Source organism: Microtus oregoni, unplaced genomic scaffold (assembly GCF_018167655.1).
Source record: "Microtus oregoni isolate MIOR12 unplaced genomic scaffold, Mior012 000080F_ref0000499, whole genome shotgun sequence".
Lineage (NCBI taxonomy): Eukaryota > Metazoa > Chordata > Mammalia > Rodentia > Cricetidae > Microtus > Microtus oregoni.
Window position 1 is genome coordinate 3,947,291 of NW_024544538.1, and position 26,904 is coordinate 3,974,194.

The following is a 26,904-nucleotide window of genomic DNA, read 5'->3' on the forward strand; positions in this document are numbered from 1 at the left end:
TATATTTATGTGGTGATACTCATCTATATGCCAAGGGAAGTGTATGGTATATTTTATATAAGCATGTATAAAGTATGTTTACATTTGTTAGGAGCAGTAAATATTTTAGATTATTTACCTAAGGTCCTTAATTGACAAATATCAACAGAGAGAAAGGCTAAACAGCATTTATTAAATGTCAAGTCTAGTATTTGAGATGGAAAAAACTAAATGAAAGACAAAACAATCATTTATGTATATCTCCTACTTAAGGAATATGGTATGTGCTACCCAAGACCAAGTCTGGGTCCATGGTCCAGAGGCATCTGGGGTCTATGTTGATGTCCATAGCCTGTGTTGTCACAAGGGGCCATAGGAAGCATGCATGTTGAAATCTGAGGGCCATGCTGAGCCCCCCAACATTCACTGTCCCTGGGATAGCAGGCACTGCTCCTTGCTGGATATTGCAGCAGGAGAAATGGTCCCATAGGGCCTTAGAGAGTTGGCCCTATGGCAGGAACCTAGGAATGCTGGCTCCTCCCCTCGCCTGAGGGGTGGCAGTCTTACTGGCCCAGACTAACCAGCTCAACTATGGCCCAGACTCACACCCTAGGCCTTCAGCTGACCCATTCTAACATCTACCCCATCTATGACTTGCTGTACTGCATCAAGGGACTGGTGTTTCAGAATGATAGCCACAGGAACCCTATGACTCAAGGTAACAGAAGGATATCCAAGAGGAGATTTGGTGAGGGTCCAGTGATGATGGGTAGAGGTTAGAAAGCAGACCAACGACTCACTGCAATGAACAATTGTGGGTGGGGCTGAGGTGACACACCACAGCTCCCAATGCCACTGGGACAAATAAAGAGGTACTGGAGACACTGGGAAGATGGAGGGATGAAATGTTGTTTTGTTTTGGTTTGTTTTGAATTAATTAGGGGAGTTTCTTTTGGGGGGAATGCTCCAGGGGTGAGCAGGATTGGGGTATATTGTGTGAATTAATAAAAAAATTAATAAAAAAATGTGTGTGTGTGCACGCGCACACACATGCATACACACATGTGTGCATGTGTCCATGAAAGGTCATTTATGTCTGTGCATTTTTATTTTTACAGAAATAAAAGGAATGAAAAAATAGGTAATAAAAAAATCTTTCCAGACTCAGAGAATTGAACTATTTGACAAAAGAATTAGAGCATCTTTTCTTAATAACAACTACCTGCTATAATTTGAAAGACATGGCTCCATCTGCATTATTAACCAAGTCAACCAAAGCAACATTAATCTTACTATTAGGCAACAGATTAGTGTTAGATTATGTAGCTGTCCCTTTAAGACACTGGTAATTCTAGAACAGTGATTCTCAACTTGAAGGTCTTGAGCCCTTTGGTATCATTGATCCTTTCACAAGAATCACATATCAGACATTTACATTATGATTCATAAGAGGAGCAAAATTACAGATATGAAGTAGCAATGAAAATAATTTTATGGTTGGGGAGTCACCACAACATGAGGATTAGGAAGGTTGAGAACCCCTGCTCTACAGGACAGATCTCACAGCTTGAAGAAATAAGGCCACAACCTTTCCAAAACCTAACAACAGGCCCCTGCTGAAAGTACAGAACACAATCCCTTCCCTGAAGCTCTGGTTCCTAACAGACTGAAGCAATGGTAGGGAAGTGTCACATTTTCTCCCAATGTTCCCCAAAGCTTTTGAGCCATGTATTCCTTACCTAGTCATATTACCCTACTGCATCCACACCTTGGGGAAATAATATAGAAGTTAGTTCTTTCTTTTTTCCTCGAGACTCCAAAATACACACCTTACAGTCAGCTCATGGCCTCCAGGAGCTTGGGGACTATATTAGTGAACATTTGAATACTGAATAAAGAATCTACATTCTACCTGAAATCCAAATCAGCTCTTTCTCCCATCCAGGGATGTCAGCACACCAGTATGCCTCTCTAAGAGTTTCAAATTAGCTCCTTGAAAGTCGTTCTTAGACCGGATGGTGGTGGCACATGCCTTTAATCCCAGCACTTGGGAGGCAGAGGCAGGCAGATCTCTGTGAGTTTGAGGCCAGCCTGGTCTACAAGAGCTAGTTCCAGGACAGCTACGACTGTTACACAGAGAAACCCTGTCTCAAAAAAAGAAAGAAAGTCATTCTTGATGGGCCTTCCCTCCCAGTCTGCTTTCTGTGTCCTTACTAACACAGTCATTTTCTAAGTGAAAAATAGTGTCAGTTAAAAGAAAAGTATTATAATTGCCCCTTCGTATATTGGAAATATCATACAAAAGTTACAGGTACACATTACATAAGAGTAAAAACATTGGAAGTAATAAGGTTTGGTTGATGCCAATTTAAAAAGGCCATTTCCTGGAGGAAAAACATTATTTTCATTTTCATCTTTCCTATTTTTGTTCTCAGTAAGTGTTTGGTATTTATGTTTCTAAACTTTATTGTTTCCTTTTTTAAGTATGGCTGTGTTGTCTGAATGTCTGCACATCATGTATGTGCCTGGTACCTAAGGAGACCAGAAGAGGGCATTCGATCCCTTATAACTAGAGTTACAGATGCCTGTGAATTGCCATGTAGATGCTGAGAACTAAGCACTAATCTTCTGCAAGAGCAGCCAGTGATCTTAACTGCTGATCTATCCTTCCACCATAAGTTATACAACTTTTTGACTGAAGAATGAGATCCTTGACCTGAGTAAGACAAGAACCTAGAAGACAAAAAGTCTTTGTACACACAAATAGTGCTGGAGAAGCCAAGAAACTTAAACACACAACTTAAACAAACTTAAACTTTGGTGGAATGAGGCATGGAGCTGCTCTTCCTGGAAGACTAAGAATAGTGTTGTTTTACAACCTGGTGATCCTTCGTTGTCTGATGAGGCAGGCTCTGCTCATGACTTCTAGAATTTGTTCTTATTTATCTCAGACCCCTTCCCCCCCTAAATCTTGAGCATTGCTTTTAGGCCATAAAACCCATTCTTATGAGTGATATCACTTGTGCTTTACAACACCCTAAATGTCTTCTAGGTTATCTTAGAGCCAGGCCAATCCTGACACCCACAGGCATAGAGTTTACCTCAGTCAAGCTCCCTAGACCCTTTTTTGAGCATTGTTTCTAAGCCAACAAGAAATCATCTCATGGATGCAGCCACATGTACTTTGCTAAGAACTTCAATGTTAACATGTCTTAAGCTTTGTTGTACTCACAGAGCTGAGTTAATGCTTTTTCCAAAATTGTGCTGTGCTTAAGGATGGCTAAAGTAAAATGATATGGACCAGACTTAGAAATCCTAATCCAGCGCCAGTTATACTAAAATCGGGCTGAGCTGAGTTTTCATTGAGTTTCATTCTTGTCTTTTCCTGGATCACAAGGAATCACCATACAGGACTTTTTGAAGTAACAAGAGCAAAGATTACCATCTAGCAGGAGACTAGACAAGGTAAAGAATGAGTGCATACTGTTGCCTCTCCCTTAACCAGTTCATCTAAATGACTCTCTCAGTCACCCAGACAGAGATTTTATAAAATAATATAAAGCCTGTCTAAGCATATAGATCAGAACAATAGTCCCACTAATCATTTCCCTCTGTCATCACTTGAGGAGATCCATTTCATTCTTTAATAAAGTCTTCTCCTCTTATACATTACATCCTGTGCATCTTTCAACAGATATCACAAGAATGTGAATCACTTAAAATGATATTCTTTTGACATCATCGTTCTGAATGTGGTGGTGATACATGACCTTTGAAAGGACTCGTTCCTCAAAGTACTAGACCAAGCCCTGCATTTGCCACATAAATTGTCTAAGGTGTTCCTTCCCTCATGTTCTGGGTCTTATAACTGAACAACAGTACTTTAGGAGCAGAGAGTAAATTTCTTGGCATAATCCACTCAGCTAATTTTCTATCATGTTGGCAATAGAGAGCTAATTCATGTCATGGACAAGAAAAGTCCTTCATAGTTAATGTATTATAAATTACTTTTAGACTTGACTTTCATTATAAGATATGTTCCTCCATAAAAGATAAAATGAGACCAAATAAAATTATAAATCAAAGAATAAAGAAGCACATGTTATATTGCTTTGAAATTGCACATTTAAAGAAAACATGCTAATTTTCTCTCAGAATACTACCACTTTAAATCTATAGTATTTAGATTTCATAGTCCAAAAACTCTTTGGAATTTTTAGAAGAATAAAACAAAAAAATCATACGTATTATTTCTATGAGAAAAAATAGTTGTACCCAGGCTCATATTAACTATTTCTTCTTTTTCTGATTCATAGAGTGGATGAATGAGAAATATTTCATACTACTCAATTGATGTAATAGGCATATTATGAAATATTAACAAACAAGAATGGAGAATAATTTATGGAACTGGGAAAAAAGGCAAGGAACTACCAAGATAAACACTTCAAAAATAAAGGGGATTTTTATAAGACAAATAGGTAATAGATGGAAGAAAAGGAGTAAGGCTGGAGATTTTTAAAAAATAATAAATTAATATCTAGGAACTGTCAGGAAACTATACTACGTATAGTATTGAGTTCTGAATTTTAGAGACTTTTAGACTTCTGGTAATTTATTGCCAATGTTACTGGTACAGGACAATTTTATATTCTGTCAATTATATTTCAAATAAATGCTGATTGGCTGGTAGTCAGGCAGGAAGTATAGGCAGGAAAATCAGACAGGAAGTAGAGGTGGGGCAATTAGAAAAGGAGTATTCTGGGAAGAAGGAAGTTCTTTCCCCATTCCTGTCGAGACACCAAAGAAGCAGGATGTGACCTGCCCCACTGAAAAAGGTACTGAGCCATGTAGCTAACATAGACTAGAATAATGGGCTAACATAAGTTATAAGAGCTAATACGAAGCCTGAGCTAATGGGCCAATCAGTTTATCACTAATGCAGATTCTCTGATTTCTTTGGGGCTTCCTGTCTATGAGAACTGGGCAGGACAGAAACCCTAACCAGCAGCCCCTCCTGTTACATGTTACATTTAGCAATATACCTTTATCCACCTCAAACACTAAGCTTGGCATTTACTAAATGCCATTTGGCCTTTTTCTCACAAATCAAGGGGACATGTGTAAATGATCTTGAATATTTGTTACTTCACACAAAACTGAGTTTGCCCCCTGTCATCCTCTTAAATATTGGGTCAACTCTTCCTGAATGCTAGCCCATTTGATGGTTCAACCACTACAGAAGATATACATCACTTTCATGGAATCTGATCTACTCTCTGGACAAGAAATAAGTTCTTTCTAACAAGGTGAGCAGCACCCTATGCGCCTGGCACCTGTGCATGAGTGAGACTGGCATCCTTAAAGAAGCGTGCACCTCTTGGTATTCCTCCTTTATAAAATGTTGGCAAAAAGTGAACCTAATATGCATAGGATGCTTTTCATTCTTTTATTTTTATGTTCTACATCAAATGAGTCTATTTTGCTCATATATTATTGGATGTGTAGCCTTCTGCTAAAGTTTAGTTGACTTATAGTGAGCAACACTCTTAGAGAAAACTGGCTCTCCCTCTTCTGCCAGCTATCAATTTCCAATAGCTATGGGGGTGGTGAACATCGTGCCCACCTTTCTTCTCTATGTTGGGATTTTGTCTTGTTTGAACTTGCACAGGTCTTGTCCTGTTTTTCTAGCCACTGTGAGTTGTGCAACTTCCCTGTTGTGACTTAAAAGTCACTGTTTCTGGCCAAGATTAAAAACACTGATGACAACTTATGCCGGAGAGATTGTGAAGTAAAGGGAACACTCCTACATTGCTGGTGGAAATGCAAGCTGGTACAGCCCCTTTGGATATTATTATGGCTATTTCTCAAAAAAAATTAGGAAACAACCTTCCTCAAAACCCAGTAATATCAATTTGAGTATATATCCAAAGGATGCTCAACCATGTCATAAAGGCCTGTGCTCAACTGAGTGAATAGCAGCATTGTTTGTCATAGCCAGAGCCTGGGAACAATCTAAATGCCCCCCAACTGAAGAATAAATTAGAAAAATGTGGTACATTTATACAATAGAGTACTATACAGCAGAAAAAAAAATGACATCTTGAATTTTGCAGGCAAATGGATGGAGCTAGAAAACATCATTTTGAGTGAGGTAACCTAGACCCTGAAAGATAGTTATCACATGTACTCACTCGTAAGTAGTTTTTAAATATAAAGCAAAGAAAACCAGCCCACAAGTCACAATCCCAGAGAACATAGACAGCAATGAGGACCATAAGAGAGACATACATAGATCTAATCTACATGGGAAGTAAAAAAAGACAAGATTTCCTAAGTAAATTGGGAGCATGGGGACCTTGGGAGAGGGTAAAAGAGGAGTGGAGAGGCAGGGAAGGGAGCAGAGAATATTGTAGAGCTCAATAAAAAAAAATCAATTAAACAAAGATTTCACTTAAAAAGGTCACTTTTTCCTTAGAGTCAACTACCACCTCTGGTTCTTAAGCTCCTTCTGACCTCTCTTCTGCAATGGTCCCTGAAGCCTCAGGAGGAGGTGTAAGAGATAGGTAGGTAGATAGACAGACAGATAACAAATATGTGGTTGAGTATTACTCCATCTCTTATTCTCTGTACCTTGACCTTTACTAGTTGTAGGTCTCTGCACTAATCCTCATCTACTGCAAAAGGAAGCTCCTCTGATGAGCGTTGTTAGATATACTAAAACTCTGTCAGATGAAACATTGGATGTGCTTATTTACCAATCATCATCATATTTTTGCTTTGTTTTGAATAACTACCTTTCTAGAGCAAGAAGATGCTTAACACAGCAAATAAATATTTTCTGTCTTAATCTTACATTCAATTATTTTTCAAAAGATGCAAAATTGCTTTAATTGTATGGTAGTATTAGAAAAACGACTTTTGTGCCAGTCCTGTTAATACTGGTGTGATATTTATTTTATACTTTTTCAGCTAACAAAACAAAGATGTTTCTATATATAATCAAATACATACATATCCATTTGACTATCTTTAGCTGTTTTAAAATATTAAGGTAATGAATTTATATCAGTGTCTCCAAGTCTCATCCATTACTCTATGGATGACCTCCCTGTCTCCCCTTTCCTCTAGCTTCACATACATTTTTCACTTCAAAGCAAGAAGCCTATCCCCTACCATTAGCCATCCGGTTGTTTGAATGTATTTGGCCCACATAAGCTTATAGGGAGTGGCACTATTCATTTTAAATATACAGAGTACAGAATAGATGGTAGTTTCTAAAATACCTCTACCAAATTGGCCTCAAACTCACAGAGATCCACCTGTTTTTGTCTCCCGAGTGCTGGGATCAAAGTCATGTACCACCACTGCCTGGTTTGATGGTATTTTTATAATATTCAACCACTTCTAAAGTTATTTATATTAGCATCTGTCTTAGTTAAGGTTTTTATTGCTATGGATACACCATCACCATAGCCACTCTTAAGAATGAAAACATTTTATTGTGGGGGCTCACTTACAATTTCAGAGGTTCACAATCATGATGGGGAGAATGGCAGCATGCACACAAATAAGGTGCTGGAGCTGAGAATGCTACATCTTGACTCAGAGGCAACATTATCATAATAAAAAATGCACTTAGTCCAACTTCAAAAGTCCCTGTAGTTTGTCACAATCTCAACAATGTTTCAAAGTCCAAAGTCTTTTCTGATATTCCTGAAATCTTTTAACTATAATCCCCCATAAAATCAAAGTGAAAAGAAGATGACATATTTCCAACATATAATGGCATAGGATATGCATTGCCATTCCAAAACATAGGGAAGGGAGTACAGTGAAAAATTTGTGGACCAAAGTAAGACTGAAAGCCAGCTGGGCAAATGCCAAACACTCTTCATCTCTCCAACTCTGTTCAGCTTTGCTGATTGCAACACACTTCTTTCTTTTGGGCTGGTTCCACTTTCAGTTAGCAGCTCTCTTTGGCAGGTATTCCACAGCTCTGGCATCTCTAACATCTTGGACTCTCAAAAGCAATCAAGGCTTCAAATTCACAGCTTTATACAATGGCCTCTCTAGGCCTCCACACAGAGACACCCCTGATACATGCCTGGCCCCAGTGCCCAGTGGAATTCTTTTTTTTTTTTTTTAAGTTTTTCGAGACAGAGTTTCTCTGTGTAACAGCTCTACCTGTCCTGGAACTAGCTCTTGTACACCAGACTGGCCTTGAACTCACAGACATTTGCCTACCTCTGCCCCCCGAGTGCTGGGATTAAAGGGATGAGCCACCATTGCCTGGTTCCCAGTGGCATTCTTTAGGCATGGAAGCAATTTCCATAACCCATTTCTATTCTTTTTTTTTTTATTTTCAAGACAGGATTTTGCTGTTTAGCTCTGACTGTCCTGGAACTTGCTTTGTAGACCAGGCTGGCCTTGAACTCACAGAGATTTGTCTCCCTTTTCCTCCTGACTGTTGGGATTAAATGCATGTACCAACACTGCCTAGCCCATTTCTTCTATTCTTAACACTAAAGCCCTAACCATGTGGCGGAAACTGCCAAGTTCTTCTGCTTACTAGAGCTGGAACATGGCTCCCTTGTTCAATTACATCTTTACAAGCTTTCTGTTTTCCAGCATCACTGCCTATGCTTGGGTGTTCTTGAACTTGCTTTGTATACCAGGCTGGCCTCAAACTAAGAGCTCCACCAACCTCTGTTTTTCCAGTGCTGCGATTAAAGGCCTGTGCTATCACATCCATCTCGAAGCTTTTCTGCAATTCCTTTTCATTATAAATCTTCATTAGAGTTAACACCAAAAAACACATGACAGATTCTATATTAGGCTGTTTTGAGATTTCTTCTGCCAGTGAACTTAATACAATTTTTTTCACTTTAGTATTAGGTAAACTTTTCGGACAAAGGCAAACACCAGCCACTTCCTTCACCAAAATATCCCAAGAACAGTCTCTGGGCAACCTACTAAAATTCCTCTCCTCTGAAACCTCTTGAGGTAGCCACCCACAGTTCATCAAATCACACTCAGCACCACTATCTTCCATGCTCCTACTAGTATGGCCCATTAACAGAGCTTAAAGTAGTCTACTACTTTTCTAACCCAAATTCCCGAAGTCCATCTTACTCCAAGCAAAATCATTGTCAGGCCTATCACAGCAATACCCTAGTCCCTGGCGTCAACTTCTCTTTGAGTTTTTATTGCTGTGAAGAGACAGCATGACCACAGCAACTCATATAAAGAAAACATTTGGGGTGACTCACTTACAGTTTCATAGGTTCAGTTCATTATCATCAGAATGGGGAGCATGATGGCATGCAGGCAGACATGGTACTGGGGCCCAGAGTGCTACATCTTGCAGGCAATAGGAAGTCAAATGACAGTCACACTTAGGGAAATGAACAAAAGAGACCTCAAAGCTTATCCCCACAGTGACACACTTCCTCTAACAAGACCATACCCACTCCAACAAAGTTATACCTCCTAATGGTGTTGTTCCATTTGAGCTTATGGAAACCAAATACATTCAAACTACAACAATATCATAACCAACCACCCCCAGGTTCAGTAAATTGAATTCATGCACTCAAATATAATTAGTCTTGTTTATATTTTGCATTCTAAAATTCTATGAACTCCTGCATGATTTTTAAAAGTTTTTCATAGAGTAATATTTACTCTGTGCTATAAAATTTTGAGTTTTGAAAAGTGGATGGCATCATGTATTTGCCATTCCTGTTATACAGAAAAGATTCATGAAACTTGTCCTAAAAATTCCCTCTGCTAACCTATTTCACACTTTCCCCCAAACACTTGGTAATCATTATATATAGGTTTTCCATTTACAGTATCACATGATTCTTCTAAAGGAAATTAATACAGTGTGGTATTTTCAGGCTTTATTCTTCATATTAAATTTGTTTTCAGAACTTAGGATCAGGTCAGAAGCCTCAGGTATCCTAGATAATCACACTACCCTGATCCCAAACCACCTTCTTCCATTCATCAAAATGTGTTTGATTTCATCTATATCTTTCTATGAATTAAGAAAGTTAATTTTTTCCATTTATTTAAATAACCTTCTTTTCTGTACATGAATCCCAGGTATTCCAGTGTGCCTGTCCATTTACTTATTAAAGGACATGGTGATAATTCCTAATTTTAGCAATTATTATTAATAAAGCCTATATAAACATTTTAAATGTTTTACAAGGCCCTGGGTTTTAAAAAATCAGTTGAAGAAATATCTGGGAATATGACTGCAGGGTTTTATGGTAGGACCATATTTAGATAAATGAGAAATATGGCTATATTGTTTTGCCTTCCCACAAGCAAGGTGTTCCTATTTGTGGTCAATGACTAAAGCTTTCTCCTTGAACTGCCCTTCAGGTGAGTAGGAAGCACCTCAAAATTTTAGAAATATTCTATTCTACAACAGGCAGGAAGCTAGAAAACTGAACCTATATTCTTCCTTGAGATGAGACAGTTTTGTTGTATCAACTGGCCAAAGTATACAACAACTTAATAAACCACTTTTTGCCCCAAAGATTTTATTTCTTTTATTAAAAGATATGCAAGTAAAAAATGGCTATTTTGGAAAAGCTCAAAAAGAATAAAATGAACTTTTTCTCATTAAGATATATGTTCACAACTATGTTTTATCAAATATTAAAATCTTTATTTGCCAAAGAATAATAAATAGAACACAGCTATGACACATAAGTATCAATTCAAAGGATTTGAAATTTCTATGGTTTATAAAAAATAGACTTTCACTTGTATTTAAAATAGAGTTTAAACTCCAAATTATCAGCAGTTCATATTTAAAAAATATATCTTATAATAGCTCCATAATATCAAAAAATCATAAAGGATGATTAGAGTAGATAAAATAGTTTTCTCAAAATAAAAAATTGCAAGATACATTAAGTAAACAATTTTAACACCTTTAAGTGGTACACATATCAGTTTCTAAGTTTACAAATCTCTGTGGTCTTTTAACAAAAATTGTTAATAAGCTGTAGCTGCCCACAAATTCCAACCCTACTTCTCACAGTTTGATGGAGCAGAAATACAACTGTGATGAGGCCAGTTCTTCACCCTAGGGAGATAAGGAATGCAGAGAACTTTTCTAATAAGCTTTTAAATCTTGTGAGGTATTTTCCTTTTTGATGTTTTGAGAAAGGGTTTCAAAATACTTTTGGAGCATGTCCTGGTACTCATTCTGTAGACCAGGCAGACCTCGAACTCACAGAGATCATCTACCTCTGCCTTCTGAGTGCTGTGATTAAAGGTGTGCGCCACCACCATCCGGCAACAAGCTTTTAATTTCTCTTTTAGTTCCATCTCACTCACTGAGCCACTGTAGTAAATGTCAATCTCAGAACATGTAAGTGTGAAAAACATGGGAGGACAAATCCTATGATTATAAGACACAGTATTTCGTGAGGCAGGATATCAGTCCTCTCTCCCTTCTTAATGTACTGACTTGTGTATGGCATCAGGAAAATTAAAGGTGAGTAAAAGTTACACCAGCTCAGAAGAGGGCAGTTTATAAGATGAAGCAAAGAATTTTCCATCCAGATCACTAAGCTCAGAACAGCATATTTCATGTATCCCTCTCTTCTCCAAGCATTTGGGACAGCATAGTTTTAATTTTTTTCTGTCTTGAAGATCTTTCCTTCTAATATATTTTACCCTATAAACTACTTACTGCTACTGAAGTTAGGGTCATTTTCATGCTCAAATTCACTTATTAATGTTCTAATGATCTTAGAAACAAACCCAATCTCTATAAACTCCACCCCAAACTCACTACAAAATGTAATTATAGACATTACCTCCGACTTCCGTTTCTTTCTTTCAAGACATCAAACTTCATTGAACAGGCATAGATCTCTTGTAATGCTCCCTGTGCTGGCTCCCACCTAACCTCTTACACAGCACAGGAATCCAGCAAGCCCTCCATTTCCTCTTTGCCCTCTTGATGCTTCTTTCTAGCTTGTCCTCCTTGTCTAGGTCTTATGAGAACTTTGACTTTCTCAGCGAAAACAACTCCTTCAAATTCCTATTATAACTTGCATTGTTTATTCTTTCTCTTAAAGTTTACTTCTCACCTTCTTGTCGAGATCATGAAACATACTGCTGTTTCTTTATTACTGCTTGTACTAAGCAATATTTTTCTTAGTCCCCTTAGTCAATTCATGGGCCCATTTGCCGTGAGAAGAGAACGAGGCAGGGTGATGATCAGCTGTTGCCTCATAATTTTGTCCTCCCTACATAGTTAACATTTTCTAAACCTCATTCCTGTGCTCTCACTCAGTCCTTCCTCAAATAACTGACAGCTGCCTGCTAATTTGTTTTTGCCTTTACTTGAGGAGAAAGAGCATTGCCCTTCTTTCCACTGCATTGACTCTAGTAAGCAGTGTTGACCTCTTATGTGTCACAAGCAAAGTTCTCAGAACTTTATGGAGCACACCACCATGCATAACAAAAAATACTCTTTCAAAGAAAATGTGTTATGATTTATATACTATCCGTCTACCCTATACATGATATTTGACAAACAATTTACCAAGTATTAAGGGCTTCAATTCCATCAGGTTTAAAAGTAAGATTATAAGGAGCAAGTGAGAGAAAAGGGAAAGTTTTGGTGGTGGTGGGGACCAGGTCATCTGATGCTTTGAAAATTACAACACCTGCTATGTTCACTCAATAAATGTTTCTTAACTTAAAATAAACCTAGTTTATCTTCCTATGGGGTCTGGGCTGACTTGGAAGCCATAGATTCATGGTTCTAACAATTTAGAACCTGGCCTAGTACTATCAAAATGACTTTCCTCAAAGAAAAAGCCATGACCATCGGTGCATACGAACTTCTTCCTAAATTATTTATGATAATATTTATGGTTCCCTGTGGAGCAAACATTTTGAGAATAGCATAATGACTACCAAGTGGATATAGGCCAATGGATAGAATTTGGAAGTATTTTTCTCCTGAGATCTGAGATGAAGCCTCCACTTGAACTCACTGCCAATTCTTCACCTGGTCACAAGTTCTTAAATACATTCTTGTAAGATTCTGATCCACTGTATTTTGGATAGAATATAGAAAAATATATTTTAACAATATTTTCAGGTGATTCTGACATGCAGCCAAGTTAGGTAACTATTAACAAAGCAGAAAATTCTCACTAGGCAGAGGAATTCAGACTATATCTTTTGCTCTCCAAAACGTATTCTCTTCACCTTAATCTACACCACTACCAATGTATTTATCTAGTAGTTATTTTTAAAATAATTTTAAAAGAAATACATACACTGGGCAGTGGTGGTGCACACCTTTAAACCCAGCATTCAAGAGGCAGAGGCAGGCAGATCTCTGTGAGTTTGAGGCTAGCCTAGTTTACAAGAGTTAGTTCCAGGACAGGCACCAAAGCTACACAGAGAATCTCTGTCTTGAAAAACAAATGAACTAAAAATGAAAACAAAAAAGAAACATATACCAGTCAGAGGGGGGGCAACCCAATTAGAAATGATGACTATACAATCTTAGTGATCTTCAATATCTAGAATACATGGGTCAACTTGTGAAACTTGTTGGAATATCAGCTCCTTTCTTCTTAATGTTAGATCTAAATTAATTAATTGAAATGTTAAGCAATTCAAGTCCAGCTCAAAGAAAACTAAAATCTCAAACAATAAAATCTAATACCTAAACTGAAAACACTAGTTAGCAATGGGACCCCATCAAAAAAGTATTCAAACTGTATTTTAGAAAAATGAATACAATAAAAAGCATATTGATAACTTCAAAGTGGCAATAGAAAGTTTTTGTAGCCTCTTATAATTGAAAAAAACAATTAACATGATATATTGCCTATGTTTTCAAGGTTTTTGTGGGACAAAATGGGCAGAATAGTAGAGAAGCAAAATATTCTATTAACTCATTGATTCTTCTCTGAAACATTATCAGTATGGATAGCTATTATTACACACAATTATCTTCATATAAACTAAGGAAGCCAGGTAGGAAATCATAACGTCTACTTTTAAAATAAATGAAAGAAGGTGATAGTCAAGAACAACTTTGAGCTAAAGAGAAAGAGAGAAAGGTTAAAGCAATCAAGAATGTAGGTCTATGCCAAACCATCACTAATTCTAAGCCACACCACATAGACATTAACATCAGCTATGTGGGGGGGAAAGACAGGATCAGTCCAGACCTTAGACTTGCACTTGCACCATTCATGCCCCAGTGAAACCCAGTATTTATCTAGTAGAACCACATAAGCCCTTCCTTTAAGTGAATATCTACTTATAGAACCTCTGAAACTATATGAGCCTGGCAAATGAGGCAGTGCCTTTTATTGAACTTCAGCTAGCAGAGTTCAAAAAACACTGTATACACTCAGGGAATATTTCTGCTCTTGATTAATTTGTGTAGCTCACTTGAAAATGTAATGTATAATTAAGAAATATAGGTTAATAGATAATCATCTATAGTTGTCAAGCTTGTAGTCATGTTAATTAGGTTTTCTAGATATATAGAGATATATATTTCAGTTAGTTAGGTATCCTTCAGATCTTTCAAAGACCTGCAGAATATGGCATTTAAAGTGTTTTAAGAGCTTAAGACTTTTCAGGACAATGAGACACATCTGCTCCTGGCAATACCAAACTACTTCAAGAGGATGATGGGCATCAAAGTGGCTACTTATGGAGTTTGCTAGCCATTTGGGTAAGAAACTCCTCTTGCCTGGACTGCTTTATGGTAGGCTGCATAAAATGGACATGCAGGATACACAGAGTAATGACTGCTGAACTTGCCTAAAGGTGATACCATCCTTTAGGGTTCCTGATTCATGAAAGTCTGCCAGACATTCTGCAGGACACAGAAGAAAGTTAATGACAAACTGCCAGTATAGGTGGAACTGTCTTTGAAATTACCTGCTTCATGGAAAAGTCTGCTGGATACTATGGGCCTGTAGGCTGAAGATGGATGCCCCAACACTACAGAAGAACTTTGGGTGACTGTACAGGCAGCAAGATGTCTCTGCCAATTCTAGAGGTTTGGGAGTTGCTTACAATGTACTTCTTGTTTACATAGGTAATATTGTTCCCTTCTGGAGTCTTTGATGGACTTAAAGAAAAGATATAGTTTTTCATAGTCATGATAAAAGATAAAATAGACATAAATGCTATAACTGTAATTCATGCTTGATACCTCTTTTGTTATATGTAATTACTATGTTAAAGATAAAGCCTTCTTTTTTATTTAAACAGAAAGGGGGAGGTGATATGTATGCTCTCTGTATGCTGTGAATACCATTGGTGAATAAAGAAACTGCCTTGCCCTGTTGACAAGGCAGAACTTAGCTAGGTGGGAAAAACTAAACTGAATGCTGGGAGAAAGGAGGCAGAGGAACGGAGAAGCCATGTAGCCCCGCTGGAGCCAGACTGAACTTTACCCGGTAAGCCACAGCCACATAGCAATACACAGATTAATGTAGATGTGTTAAATTAATATGTAAGAGTTAGTCAATAAGAAGCTAGAACTAATGGGCCAAACAGTGATTTTAAATAATATAGTTTCTGTGTGATTATTTTGGGACTGAGCAGTTGGGAACCAACAATTGGCCTTCCTCCAACATAAAGAAATTGATTTCATGGAATTTGAGATTGGATTGATAGTTAACAGAGATTTGGGTGAGTAGAGACTGGAGAAATGTTTATCAATGAATATTAAATTATAGTTAGAAATGAGAAATTATGATGTACTTTGCATAGTAGGATGATCATTGATAACAATAAAGTGGTGTTTCATAAAATTTTAATATTTGAATTGCTTTTATCATGCACAAATGATAAAAGTTTAAGGAGGCAGATACACTTATCCTGATGATTACACAATGTACACATGTATCAAAATATCACATGATACCCCATAAATGTAGAGAATCTTTTAAAAATTGTGTGTGTGTGTGTGTGTGTGTGTGTGTGTGTGTGTGCACAAATGCAAAGACAACTTTCAGAAGTTAGTTTGCTCCTTCTACTCTGTAAGTCCTGGGATTCAAATATAGTTCTTCAGATTTGGTGGCAAGTACACTTACATAATAAGTCATTTCATTGGCTTATTATGTAGAATGTTTTTTAAAGTTATATTCTTGTTTTAACCACCTATGATTATAGCTATAGCATATACTTTATTTTTAACAGTCATTTATGAGCTCTTACTGAACCTACACTGTTTTTTTCCAAAACCAATTTCTTTCTCTATTGTTAGTTTCAAGTGTTTATGTAGTCAAGGGCTTTCTAAACAATGCTTCAAACTTTTATGAGAGCCAAAAGAATTCTCTACAGTTGGGTTTTTCTTCCAAAGCACACTGTTTTCCTGGTTAAAGATGTGGAATAAATTCGTTGTTTCATTACTATGTCAAGCCACTCAAATACCTTTACTTTAAAAAGAAAGTGCTAGAGTCTTGAGAGATGACTCAGTAGTTAAGAGTATTAGTTGCTCTTCCATAGGTACCTGGTTCAATTACCAGAACTCACATTCCAGCTCAAAATCAACTGTCACTACAGTTTCATAGGAAGAGGTACACTGTTCTGGCCTCTGTAGATCAGGCATACAAGTGGAACACAGACAGTCATATAGGCAAAACACCCATGCACATTTTTAAGTTACCCTCTTATGCTTAAGCTAAATTGATTTTATTTGGAAATAATACAGTAAAGTGGTTGGTTTCTGGAGTGTACATATTATATTGATTGTTCATGCTTGTGTTTTTGCTCTGGGACTTAGGTATCTGTAGTTGTGGTATTTCTCACTGTGAATATCTGGTTTTGCATTTATAGCTTGAATCTTGCATTCTTTGGTGGCTGTTATCCTGGTGTGACAGATTGTGAAACAGCAGAATGGTGTTTAGTTTCAGTCTTGGGACCACTCTCAAATTTTACGTTCAGATTTCAAATGGTTCCAGATCTAAAGTTCTGGATGGAACTCTTGGTTCAGACTCTAGTGCAGTAGATGGTATGGGTGATAGGTCTAGCTCGCTGAAAAATGTGGCTGACTCCAGAGAACTCTTAATTAGGATTCTGTGCCTGGAAAGCAGCAGGGGCAGAATTAGGGGTAAATTGGATCAAACGGAGAGTTGCAACTCCTAAGGGAATGGAGATGGGTGAGGGAAAGTAGCTGAACTAAGTAATGATGGACAGATCAGAAGTACCCTAGGGTGACCAGAATTGGGGAGGAGAAGGGGTCATTGGCAGCCTAGTGCATCCATGCTAAGTGTGATGGCTGTGGGATCCATGAAAAAGAATGAGTCTGCATCATTATATAGTTACAGTAAATGAAGTCAGCCTTCAAAATAGCAATTATGAATATGTTCAAAGACGTTAGAGAGGATATGAATAAATGTTTCAGTGGAGACCATAAACACAGCTGGCATGGTGGCACATGCCTTTAATCCCAGCTTTTGGTGATTGGGGGCAGGGGCAGGTGGATCTCTGTGAGTTAAAAGTCAACCTATAAAGCAAATTCCATGACAGTCAGGGCTACATAAGAAAGAGTCCCTGTCTGTATCAAAAAAGACAGTGAAAACAAACAGTTGAATGATATTCCAGATATGAAAATAGAATTTAATGAAGAAATAGAATCACTGAAGAAGAACCAAAATGAAATAAAACTCAAAATGAAAAATTCAAGAAGTAAACAAAAAGCATAGAATAAAACCTTACCAACATAGTGAAGGAAATGCAAGAGAATTTCAGGTCTTTAAGAAAAGATTGAAGAAACGGATACCTCAGTTCAAAAAATGTTAAATCTTTAAACACCAGGGCATAAAACATCCAGAAAATCTTAGACACTATAGAAAAAACTCATATATATATATATATATATATATATATATATATATATATATATATATATATATCACAAAGGAAGGAGAAGAAACCCAGGTCAGAGGCACAGAACACATCTTTTAACCAAAAAATCACTGAAGAAAATTTCCCAAATCTGAAGAAAAAATGCCCATCACGTACAGGAAACATATAGAACACCAAATAGATAGGACACATAACAAAACACCAAGTGTACAGAACAAAGATGTGATATCAAAAGCTGCAAAGGAAAAGGAACAAGTCACCTATAAAGGTGGGCCCATTAGAATAACACCTGCCTTCTCAATGGAGAATCTGACTTAATAAGAGACAACATTCATACATCATTGAACATGAAGAAATTGAGCTAGTGTTTAACTACAAGCTTCACCCCTAATTACCAGCATTCATAATGCTAGGTGGTACCATGTCGACTAAGGAAGGAGAAAAGTAATCATTCTTGTCCTCGAAAAAGGAACCCTGCAAGCTACTATAGTACTTTGCCTGCAAGATACACCCACCTGTGCAATGGGGTCATAAGAAAGAAGTCACGACATTAGGTTTTTTTTTTTTGTTTTTTTTTGTTTTTTTGTTTTTTTTTAATGTGGGATTCCCCTCTGTACACTGTGAATACCCTTGGTGAATAAAGAAACTGTCTTGACCTGTTGATAGCACAGAACTTAGATAGGCAGGGAAAACTAAACAGAATGCTGGGAGAAAGGAGGCAGAGTCAAGAGAGAAGCCATGGAATCACTGCCAGAGACAGAGATGCTAAAACCTCGCCTGCAGGCCACGAGCCTCATGGTAAAATAGAAAATAATGGAGATGGGTTAATTATAGATGTAAGAGCTAGCTAAAAATATGCTTAAGTAATCAGCCAAGCAGTGATTTAATTAATACAGTTTCTGTGTGGTTATTTTGGGAGTCTGGGCAGCCAGGAAACAAACAGGTAGCTTCACTACAACAGTTTTTATTATTTGAATTTCTACAAAATTGTACATCAAAGATTTGTAAAGCTATGTTAAAATACTTGCCTAGCATGCATAAAGCTGGATTTGATCCCCAGTGTCAATAAAAATTTTACCAAGATGCTAAATAAGACACTTCATTTTTTCTATGAGGAAACCCCATTGATTTATTTTTTGACTGTTAAACATTCATTTATATATTTAGTGTGTATGTGTGTGTACCTACCAGAGTAAGCATGTGGAAATCTAAGGACAAGTTGCAAGAATCACTTTTGTTCTTCCACCATGTGGGTTTAGGGATGGAACTCAAGCTTGTCAGGCTGAGCCAACTTGTTGTACTTTTATTAGTTGTTCTTTTTCACTATCTATGATAGTCTTATGTAGCTACTGATATTTTATACCCACTGCTCTAGTATTGTAGCCATTGCAGATGAAGCTGACAGCTACTTAGTTCTTCTCTTTTTCAGGTCTCTCTGTGTAAAATCCCTAACTGTCCTGGAATTCTGTCTGTAGACCAGGCTGGCCTTGAACTCACAGAGATCTACCAATTCTCTGCCTCCCAAGTGCTGAGATTAAAGTCATGCATAGCTACTGCCTGGCTTTTTTTTTTTTTTTTGGTTGTTTAAGACAGGGTTTCTCTGTAGCTTTTGGAGCCTGTCCAAGAACTTGCTCTGTAGACCTTAAACTCACAGAGCTCCACCTGTCTCTACCTCCTGAGTGCTGGGATTAAAGGAATGGACCACCACTACCCGACCTTACTTAGTTCTTAAACATTCAAAAGGGGAGAGTTCCAGAAAGCATAAAGTTATCTTGGATTAGTACCAACTTCTCAGGTTACCCAGAAACCTTTGTAAAATCCTTTTAGTTTTCAAACTGAAGGTTATACATTGAAAGACACAAACATGGCTGACATAAGCATGGTTCACTGAAAATTCTCCAAAGTCTTATGACTTTATAGCTCTTAGCGTTAGCTATAAAGAGGCCAATCCTCAGAGTCACACAAACCAGGGTAATAGGTCTGGGCTCCACAAATCCTTAACTAACTTTTTGTCCTATAAAACTTTAAAATATTTTGTTCATCTATAAGAGGATGATACTAGTATCCACTTACTAAAGTTCGGAGAGCAAATACCATGTAAACGCCCTGATATGTTGACGGAGGGGTGGGGGTGGGGGGGCGGCTTCTGTTCCATCCCAGCCAGCTAGTTTACACCCAAAGTAATCACACAGAAATTATATTAATTAAATTACTGCCTGGCCCACTATATCTAGCCTCTTCTTGGCCAAATCTCACATCTTGATTTAACTCATTTCCATTAATGCGTATTGCCACTTGACTGTGGCTTACCGGCATGAGTCTAACCAGCATCCGTCTTGGGCAGGAGAATCATGGCATCTGCCATTCTGCCCTTCTTCCTAGAATTCTACTCTGTCTTCCCTGCCTACTTGAGTTCTGCCCTATCAACTAAGCCAAGGCAGTTTCTTTAATAAGCAATGAAACAAAGCAAATACAGAAAGACCTCCTACACCATTTTTCCTTTTCTGTTTAAACAAAAAGGAAGGCTTTAACCTAGTAAAATTACATATAACAAAACAGTTATCAAGCAAGAATTACAGTTTTAATATTTATATCTATTTTATCTTTTTCATAACAAAGGAAAACTATAACTATAACTATCTATTCTTTATCAAGCAAGAATTACAGTTACAATATTTATATCTATTTTATCTTTTATCATAACAAAGGAAAACTATAACTATCTATCTATTCTTCAACTCCATCAAAGACTCCAGAAGGATATAATATTACCTAACTAAATGAGAAGTAAGCAACTTCCAAAACTCTAGAATTGACAGAGACATCTCACTGCCTGTACAGTCACCCAAAGTTCTTCTGTACAATTGGGGCATCCATCTTCAGCCTACAGGCCCATAGTATCCAGCAGACTTTTCCATGAAGCAGGAACCCCGAAGGATCATCTTACCTTTAGCCAAGTTCAGCAGTCCTCTTTCTGAGGGTTCTTCATGTCCAGTTCATGCAACAGTCCAGGCAAGAGCAGTTTCTTGTCCAAATGGCTAACCAACTTCATAAGAAGCCTCTTCGATGCCCATCTTCTTCAGGAAGTAGCTTGGTGCTGCCAGGAGCATACATGGCTCATTGTCATGAAAAACCCTAAGTTATTAAAACATCTTAAATGCCATATTCTGTAGTCTTTCAAAGATATGAAGAATGCCTATCTAAATGAAATGTATCTCTATATATCTAGAAAATCTAACATGACTATAAGCTTGACTATTATCGACGATTATCCATAACAACCTATATTTCCTAATTATACATTACATTTTAAAATAAACTACACAATCACTACTGATAGAGTAAGCATTCAGAAAAATAAGCATTACTCATTTGTAATACCAATGGCTATAACTCCAGGAAGGCTGTGGCTTAGCTGCTAACTCAGTGTTAATCTAAAAAGCTTTGAGTTTTTGTCACCCATGTATCAGAAAATTGGATTCTAGTAATTCCTGTAAGCCAACACAAATGTCTGGCATAAGCTAGTATTACTTTGGCACCTGACTTGGCTAACTTTGAGAATATTATTTTGGTGCATATTCACAGTATTTATTGTTAAGCTTCATCAATAAAAATATATCATGTACTTTGACAATATTCACCACTATCCCCGTTGGTATGCACTTCTCTACTTTTTCTAGTTCCCTCACCTTATGTTCTCTTATGCTTTCATATCATACACACCACACACACACACACACACACACACACACACACACACACACACACACACACACCAATAAGGTTTTTATGCTTTTATAAAACTCTAGGATCAACAAATAGTAGAAAACTAATGATATTTATCTGAAACTTGGTTATTTCTCCATTGGGGAGCTAAAGTGATAGTTCATTGTTTAAGAGTTCTTCCAGAGGACTTGACATTGATTGTCAGCAGCAACATGGCAGCTAAAAACCATCTGTAATTTCAATTACAGAGAATTTGATACCTTCTTCTGGCCTCCGTGATTAGTACACACAAATGATACACAGATATACATGCAAATAAAACTCCTATACACATAAAATAAAAATGTTAAAATACCATGGGTAGAGTAATTGCCTAGCATGAGAGGCCCTGGAACCAACCAGCAAAAATAAAAGCCCTTGGGTGCACACATGCATGCATAGGTACATGTTTGTGGGTTAATTTGTGTATGCATGTATATGTTGGGTGCGTCAGTTTTTATATACAGTACTATCTTTAATCATTTGATCACTCTTAATTCTGTTAGAGATAGAAACCAGTGTGCTACTTAGGAAACATTTTATATCCTATATCAAGACATAAAAATACTCCTAGAAAAATATGACAAAGGTATAGTTATAAGTAAGCTATGTAGCAGCCCACAGACAGAGTCTTATACAGATGGAAAAGCCAAATGTTGGAAGAAGCAATACTTTTTCTCTTATTGGTCCAGCTGAAGAACCAGAAATAAATGTATTTGTGTCTTCTTTATATCCCTTGAATTCTTTTAAATTTATGATTATTCTTTTAAATCCTCTGTCCTGGGGTTCATCTAGGGAGTTCTACAGGACTGTCAGGCATTGTGAATGATCTTTCATATTGTTGGTATTTTTGATGATATCTGGGCATGTGGACTCTGATACTGACAGAGTAAATTGAAGCAGAAGGGAGGATATATGGGCAGATATGGCCTACTGGTTGGAATCTGTGTTAGAGTTCCGAGGGAACAGGTTTCTCCAATGCATGTGTCACTGCTGAAGAGAAAGGTACCTTGGCTGTTGGGGGCCAAGGAATACCACAAAGTGACACTACACAACAAACCTCACAAAAGAGATATTTTAGGAAAGACAGAAGAGGGTGGCTACTACCACTGCTGGGGTGAGAAGCAGCAGAGAATGGAGCAGGTGACAGGTTTATATAGGGTTTCTTAGTACAGTTTTTCAGGGTGGAAATTTCCAAGGTAGGGACTGGTAAGATTTCAAGTCTTGAACTTTGAGTTCATTGATTGGTAAGATTCCAAGCTCAAGAATGGGTAAGTTTTTGGACTCAGAAATTGGTGCGTTTTCAAACTACTCATTGATTTTTAGGTTTTCAGGACTGATGGTTTTTCAGGCTCGGGGACTGGTGGATTTGGGGGCTCAGGGCTTGGTGGGTTTGGTGAGTTTTCAAATCTGGAAGTGAGATCAGACTTTTACCCTACAAAGAACTTGGGTGCAATGAAGTCAGATGACTTGTGAGCAGGATGTGCTTCCTGGTCCAAAGTTAAGGTGTGGGGAAACATCTGCCTGTGTAAAAGGTTGGATGTGGTACTGGCAGGTTCTGTGGGTTAGAAAATAGGTAGGTAGGGTCCTCACAGATTCCTAGAGACAGTTTGTGATATGGGCAGGGAGGCCAGAGTAGGCTGGGACACTGGATATGAGACGTGTGCTAATTTTGGGTGGGTTGGGGAGAATGGGATGTGTGGAGGTCCACGAAAATGTTGTTCCAGTAGGTCAGGCAATACAGTGTAAGGGGAAGTCAAGGAGACTCACCAGGCTAGACCCTGGAGAAGGAAGTAGGAGCTCTGAAAGAGTGGCAAGATTAGTTGTGGAACAAAAGGGATCTGTGGGCAATGCCTAGCAAGGTGGATCCTCTCATAAGTCAACAGGTCAGTTGCTCCACAGGCATGAGTGACCAGACTAGGCCAGGGAAACGGATGTGATTCCAAATCTAGATCTTATGAATTGTCAAGAAGGTGTGGATGGGGAGGTCAAGAAAACTCAATGGGATAGACCATGAAGGAGGTGGGAAGTTTGATTGGATAGAGGGGTTGTATGAAATACAGCTGTTTCACTTCTTGACATTCGACTGACAGTATACCCCAATGAGCATTCATCCTAAAGAATGACTAATAAATTAAAAGGAATATATATTATATGTATATGTTATATATATTATATGTTATGTGGGGGGTGGGTAGGTAGTAAAAAGGCCTGCATATACTTATGATTTAAAATTATATTAAAATTATATAGAATGAGAATTGACCCAGTGATTAAGAGTACTCGTTGCTCTTACAGAAGACTCAGTTTCAGTCCTCAGTGCCCATAACTGTATAAACATCATAACAGCTCTAGTTATAGGCCATATGACACTCTCTTCTGACTTCCACAGGCACCAGACTTATATATGGTACACCGATATACAACATTCATGCATGTAAAACAAAATGAACAAATCTAAACAAAAATTTAATTTAAAAAGTATATAGGGCCAGGCAGTGGTGACACACGCATTTAATCCCAGCACTTGGGAGGCAGTAGCAAGCAAATATCAATGAGTTCTAGACCAGCCAAGTATACAGAGCAAATTCCAGGATAGCCAGGGCTACCCAGAGAAACCCTGCCCCCGGAATATATAGCTATAACATTAAGAGGGCAGAGTTGTAAACACTAAATTACAGCACCTGTTCTAAACCTCTTGGTGTGCAATGAGGAAACCAAATGCTATAATGTGAAGTGCCTTGCTCAGCGTTACATACCTAATACAATCACTGTTCCAAAATGTCACATTGATTAAAAGAAACTATAACATATTTACTGTTTTATTACTAACCAAACAAAAAAAATGCCCAGGAAAATTTCTAAGACTCATTTTCCTAAGAAGAATCAATATATAAAAAGGGATGTTGTATTCAGGACTAAAAAATGGAAAATTAGTTTCACTTAAATCAATTCTACAAGTAGGACATGATTTATGTGACATATTTAAATACTAGATCAAGTCTTTTAATATAGCCAACAATAAATTCACTCACAATGTTTTGGCTAATAATTTTTATTAATTTTCCTAATGAAGATCAATTATGTGATTTCTAAATAAAATCTAACAACCTTTGTAAGTTGGAAAACACACTAACTTGGATTATGAATAACAATATCTTGGAAAATAAGGTTTGGTTATATCTAGTTCTACTTTTCAGTTCACACTAGGTTCTTGTAAATACTTTTTGAAATGCTTTGTATTAGATAATTACAATGGCTCACCAAAACTGGGCAATCTATTATTCTAAAAAGTACTGCTATTTAGAATCTCATCTCAGTTTTAATATTCTTACATCCTAATTATATTTTTCATTCTAGGTTTTTATTTTTCTTCATTTGGTTTTGTTTTGTTTTGAGATAAGGTCTTACTACATAGTTCTAGGTGACCTGGAACTCACTATATAGACCAGCTGACCTCAAATTCCAGAGATCTACCTGCCTTTCTTTGAGTGTTGTGATTAAACATGCCATCACACCTGGCCCTGATTGCTTCTCTTTCTTGTCATATATATAATAATGTTGCTACTGTCTACTGCATACTTTCACGACAAAATAGGAAGGAAAGTTTCTGCAACCAGCTAGATTCCAGTACATCTCTGGAAACCTTTAAGGATTTCTTTTCTCAAGATGAATTGCTAAGAGGAGCCACAGGTAGAGTCACTGGCTATGACTCATTATAATATCTAAGTCTAAGTGGCATAAAAGAACTCAGCAAAGGTCTCAGGAGCTAATTTGCACAAATATGCTTGGATGACAGCACCCAAGGTTCCTGCAAGGACAGGCAGAGTGGGTATTGCTTTCCAGAACCACAAGAGAGAAGTAGCGGAATGAGTATTCTGTTCTCAGGTCTACTATTTTACCTCAATGCACTTGTTTCTTTAGTCAATACCATCTCATCATCAAAATCCTGAGGCCAAAAACTACAACAACAACAGCAACTTTGTTTTCTTCTTCATGCATACATACTCCTTCTCTAAAACTCCTGGTGAGCACTACTCACAATGTATGAGAGCATGAATCAAGAGACTCCATGAGAAAAAAAGCTTAGATTTGCAAGGGTGGCACGATTGGATTTTGCAAGCACTAAGATGAATGTCCTCCTTCCTTGTATTCTCATTGTTACTCTCTGAAAACACTAGTGAGTGTTCAGGATCAACTCAGGTGAGAACACTATACTAGGAAGGGCAAACTTTTCAGTATGGAATATTCCACATGCAGGAAAATGAATAACCTCCATAGTACTATCACAAGGAAGATATTAGATATCAAACACAGAAAGACCGATAGACAGAAATTAGAAGTGAAAGAGGTTTACAACTAGTGCAAACTGCTACTCATTCTTTTCACTCAACAGTTCCAAGAATCTAGTGGCCCTTTAAGTTTCCTTATTTGTGAACGGAAAACTAATTCATCTTACAGACATCTCCCTGAACCATCAGTTGGATGTTCTAAAACCAAGACAAAGTATGGATTGTATATTTCCCCCACTACTGCTGCCACCTGATCAACCAACATCTACATCAGCAGTACTCAAGCTATGGGGTGTGACCCCTTGGGGTCAAATTACTCTTTTACTGAGATAACATATCAGATATTCTGCATATCAGATATTTACATTATGATTCATAACAGTAGCAAAACTACAGTTGAGAAATAGCGACAAAATAATTTTTTGGTTAGAGTCACCACAACATGAGGAACTGTATTAGGAAGATTGAGAACCACTGTTTTACATTAAATGAAGAAGTAATATTTGAGAGGCCTAACTATGCAAAAAAAACAATATTCATGTAGCTAACCACTTACAAAATGACCTATTAACATTCTTCTAGATTATTTCTAGACAACTGGAAAGATTGGATTTCTTTAACATGTTGTCAGATCATTTTTCAAACCTTCTGTTGGCACACAAATGCTAATTTAACTATTTGTGCTCTGGTCCTTTTTCAGAAGCAAGCTTCAGAAACCGTACCACTTAAAGATTAAAATATCCAACTACATGCTAACTAATTCAAAAAGTTTTAGAAGCGTTAATTTCCGTGTGGCACATAATCTCTTTCCTTTGGCTATGGGTAGGGGGGATCTCTCAAGATGACAGTACCTTTTTGAGCCTGTGAGCTGAATCTACATTGAAATGATTAGCATTTGCAATGGACTCCTGGGACAAGGGAAAATAATCCAAGTTCTAGGGTGAAAGAAAAGCACACACAAAGAAGATGG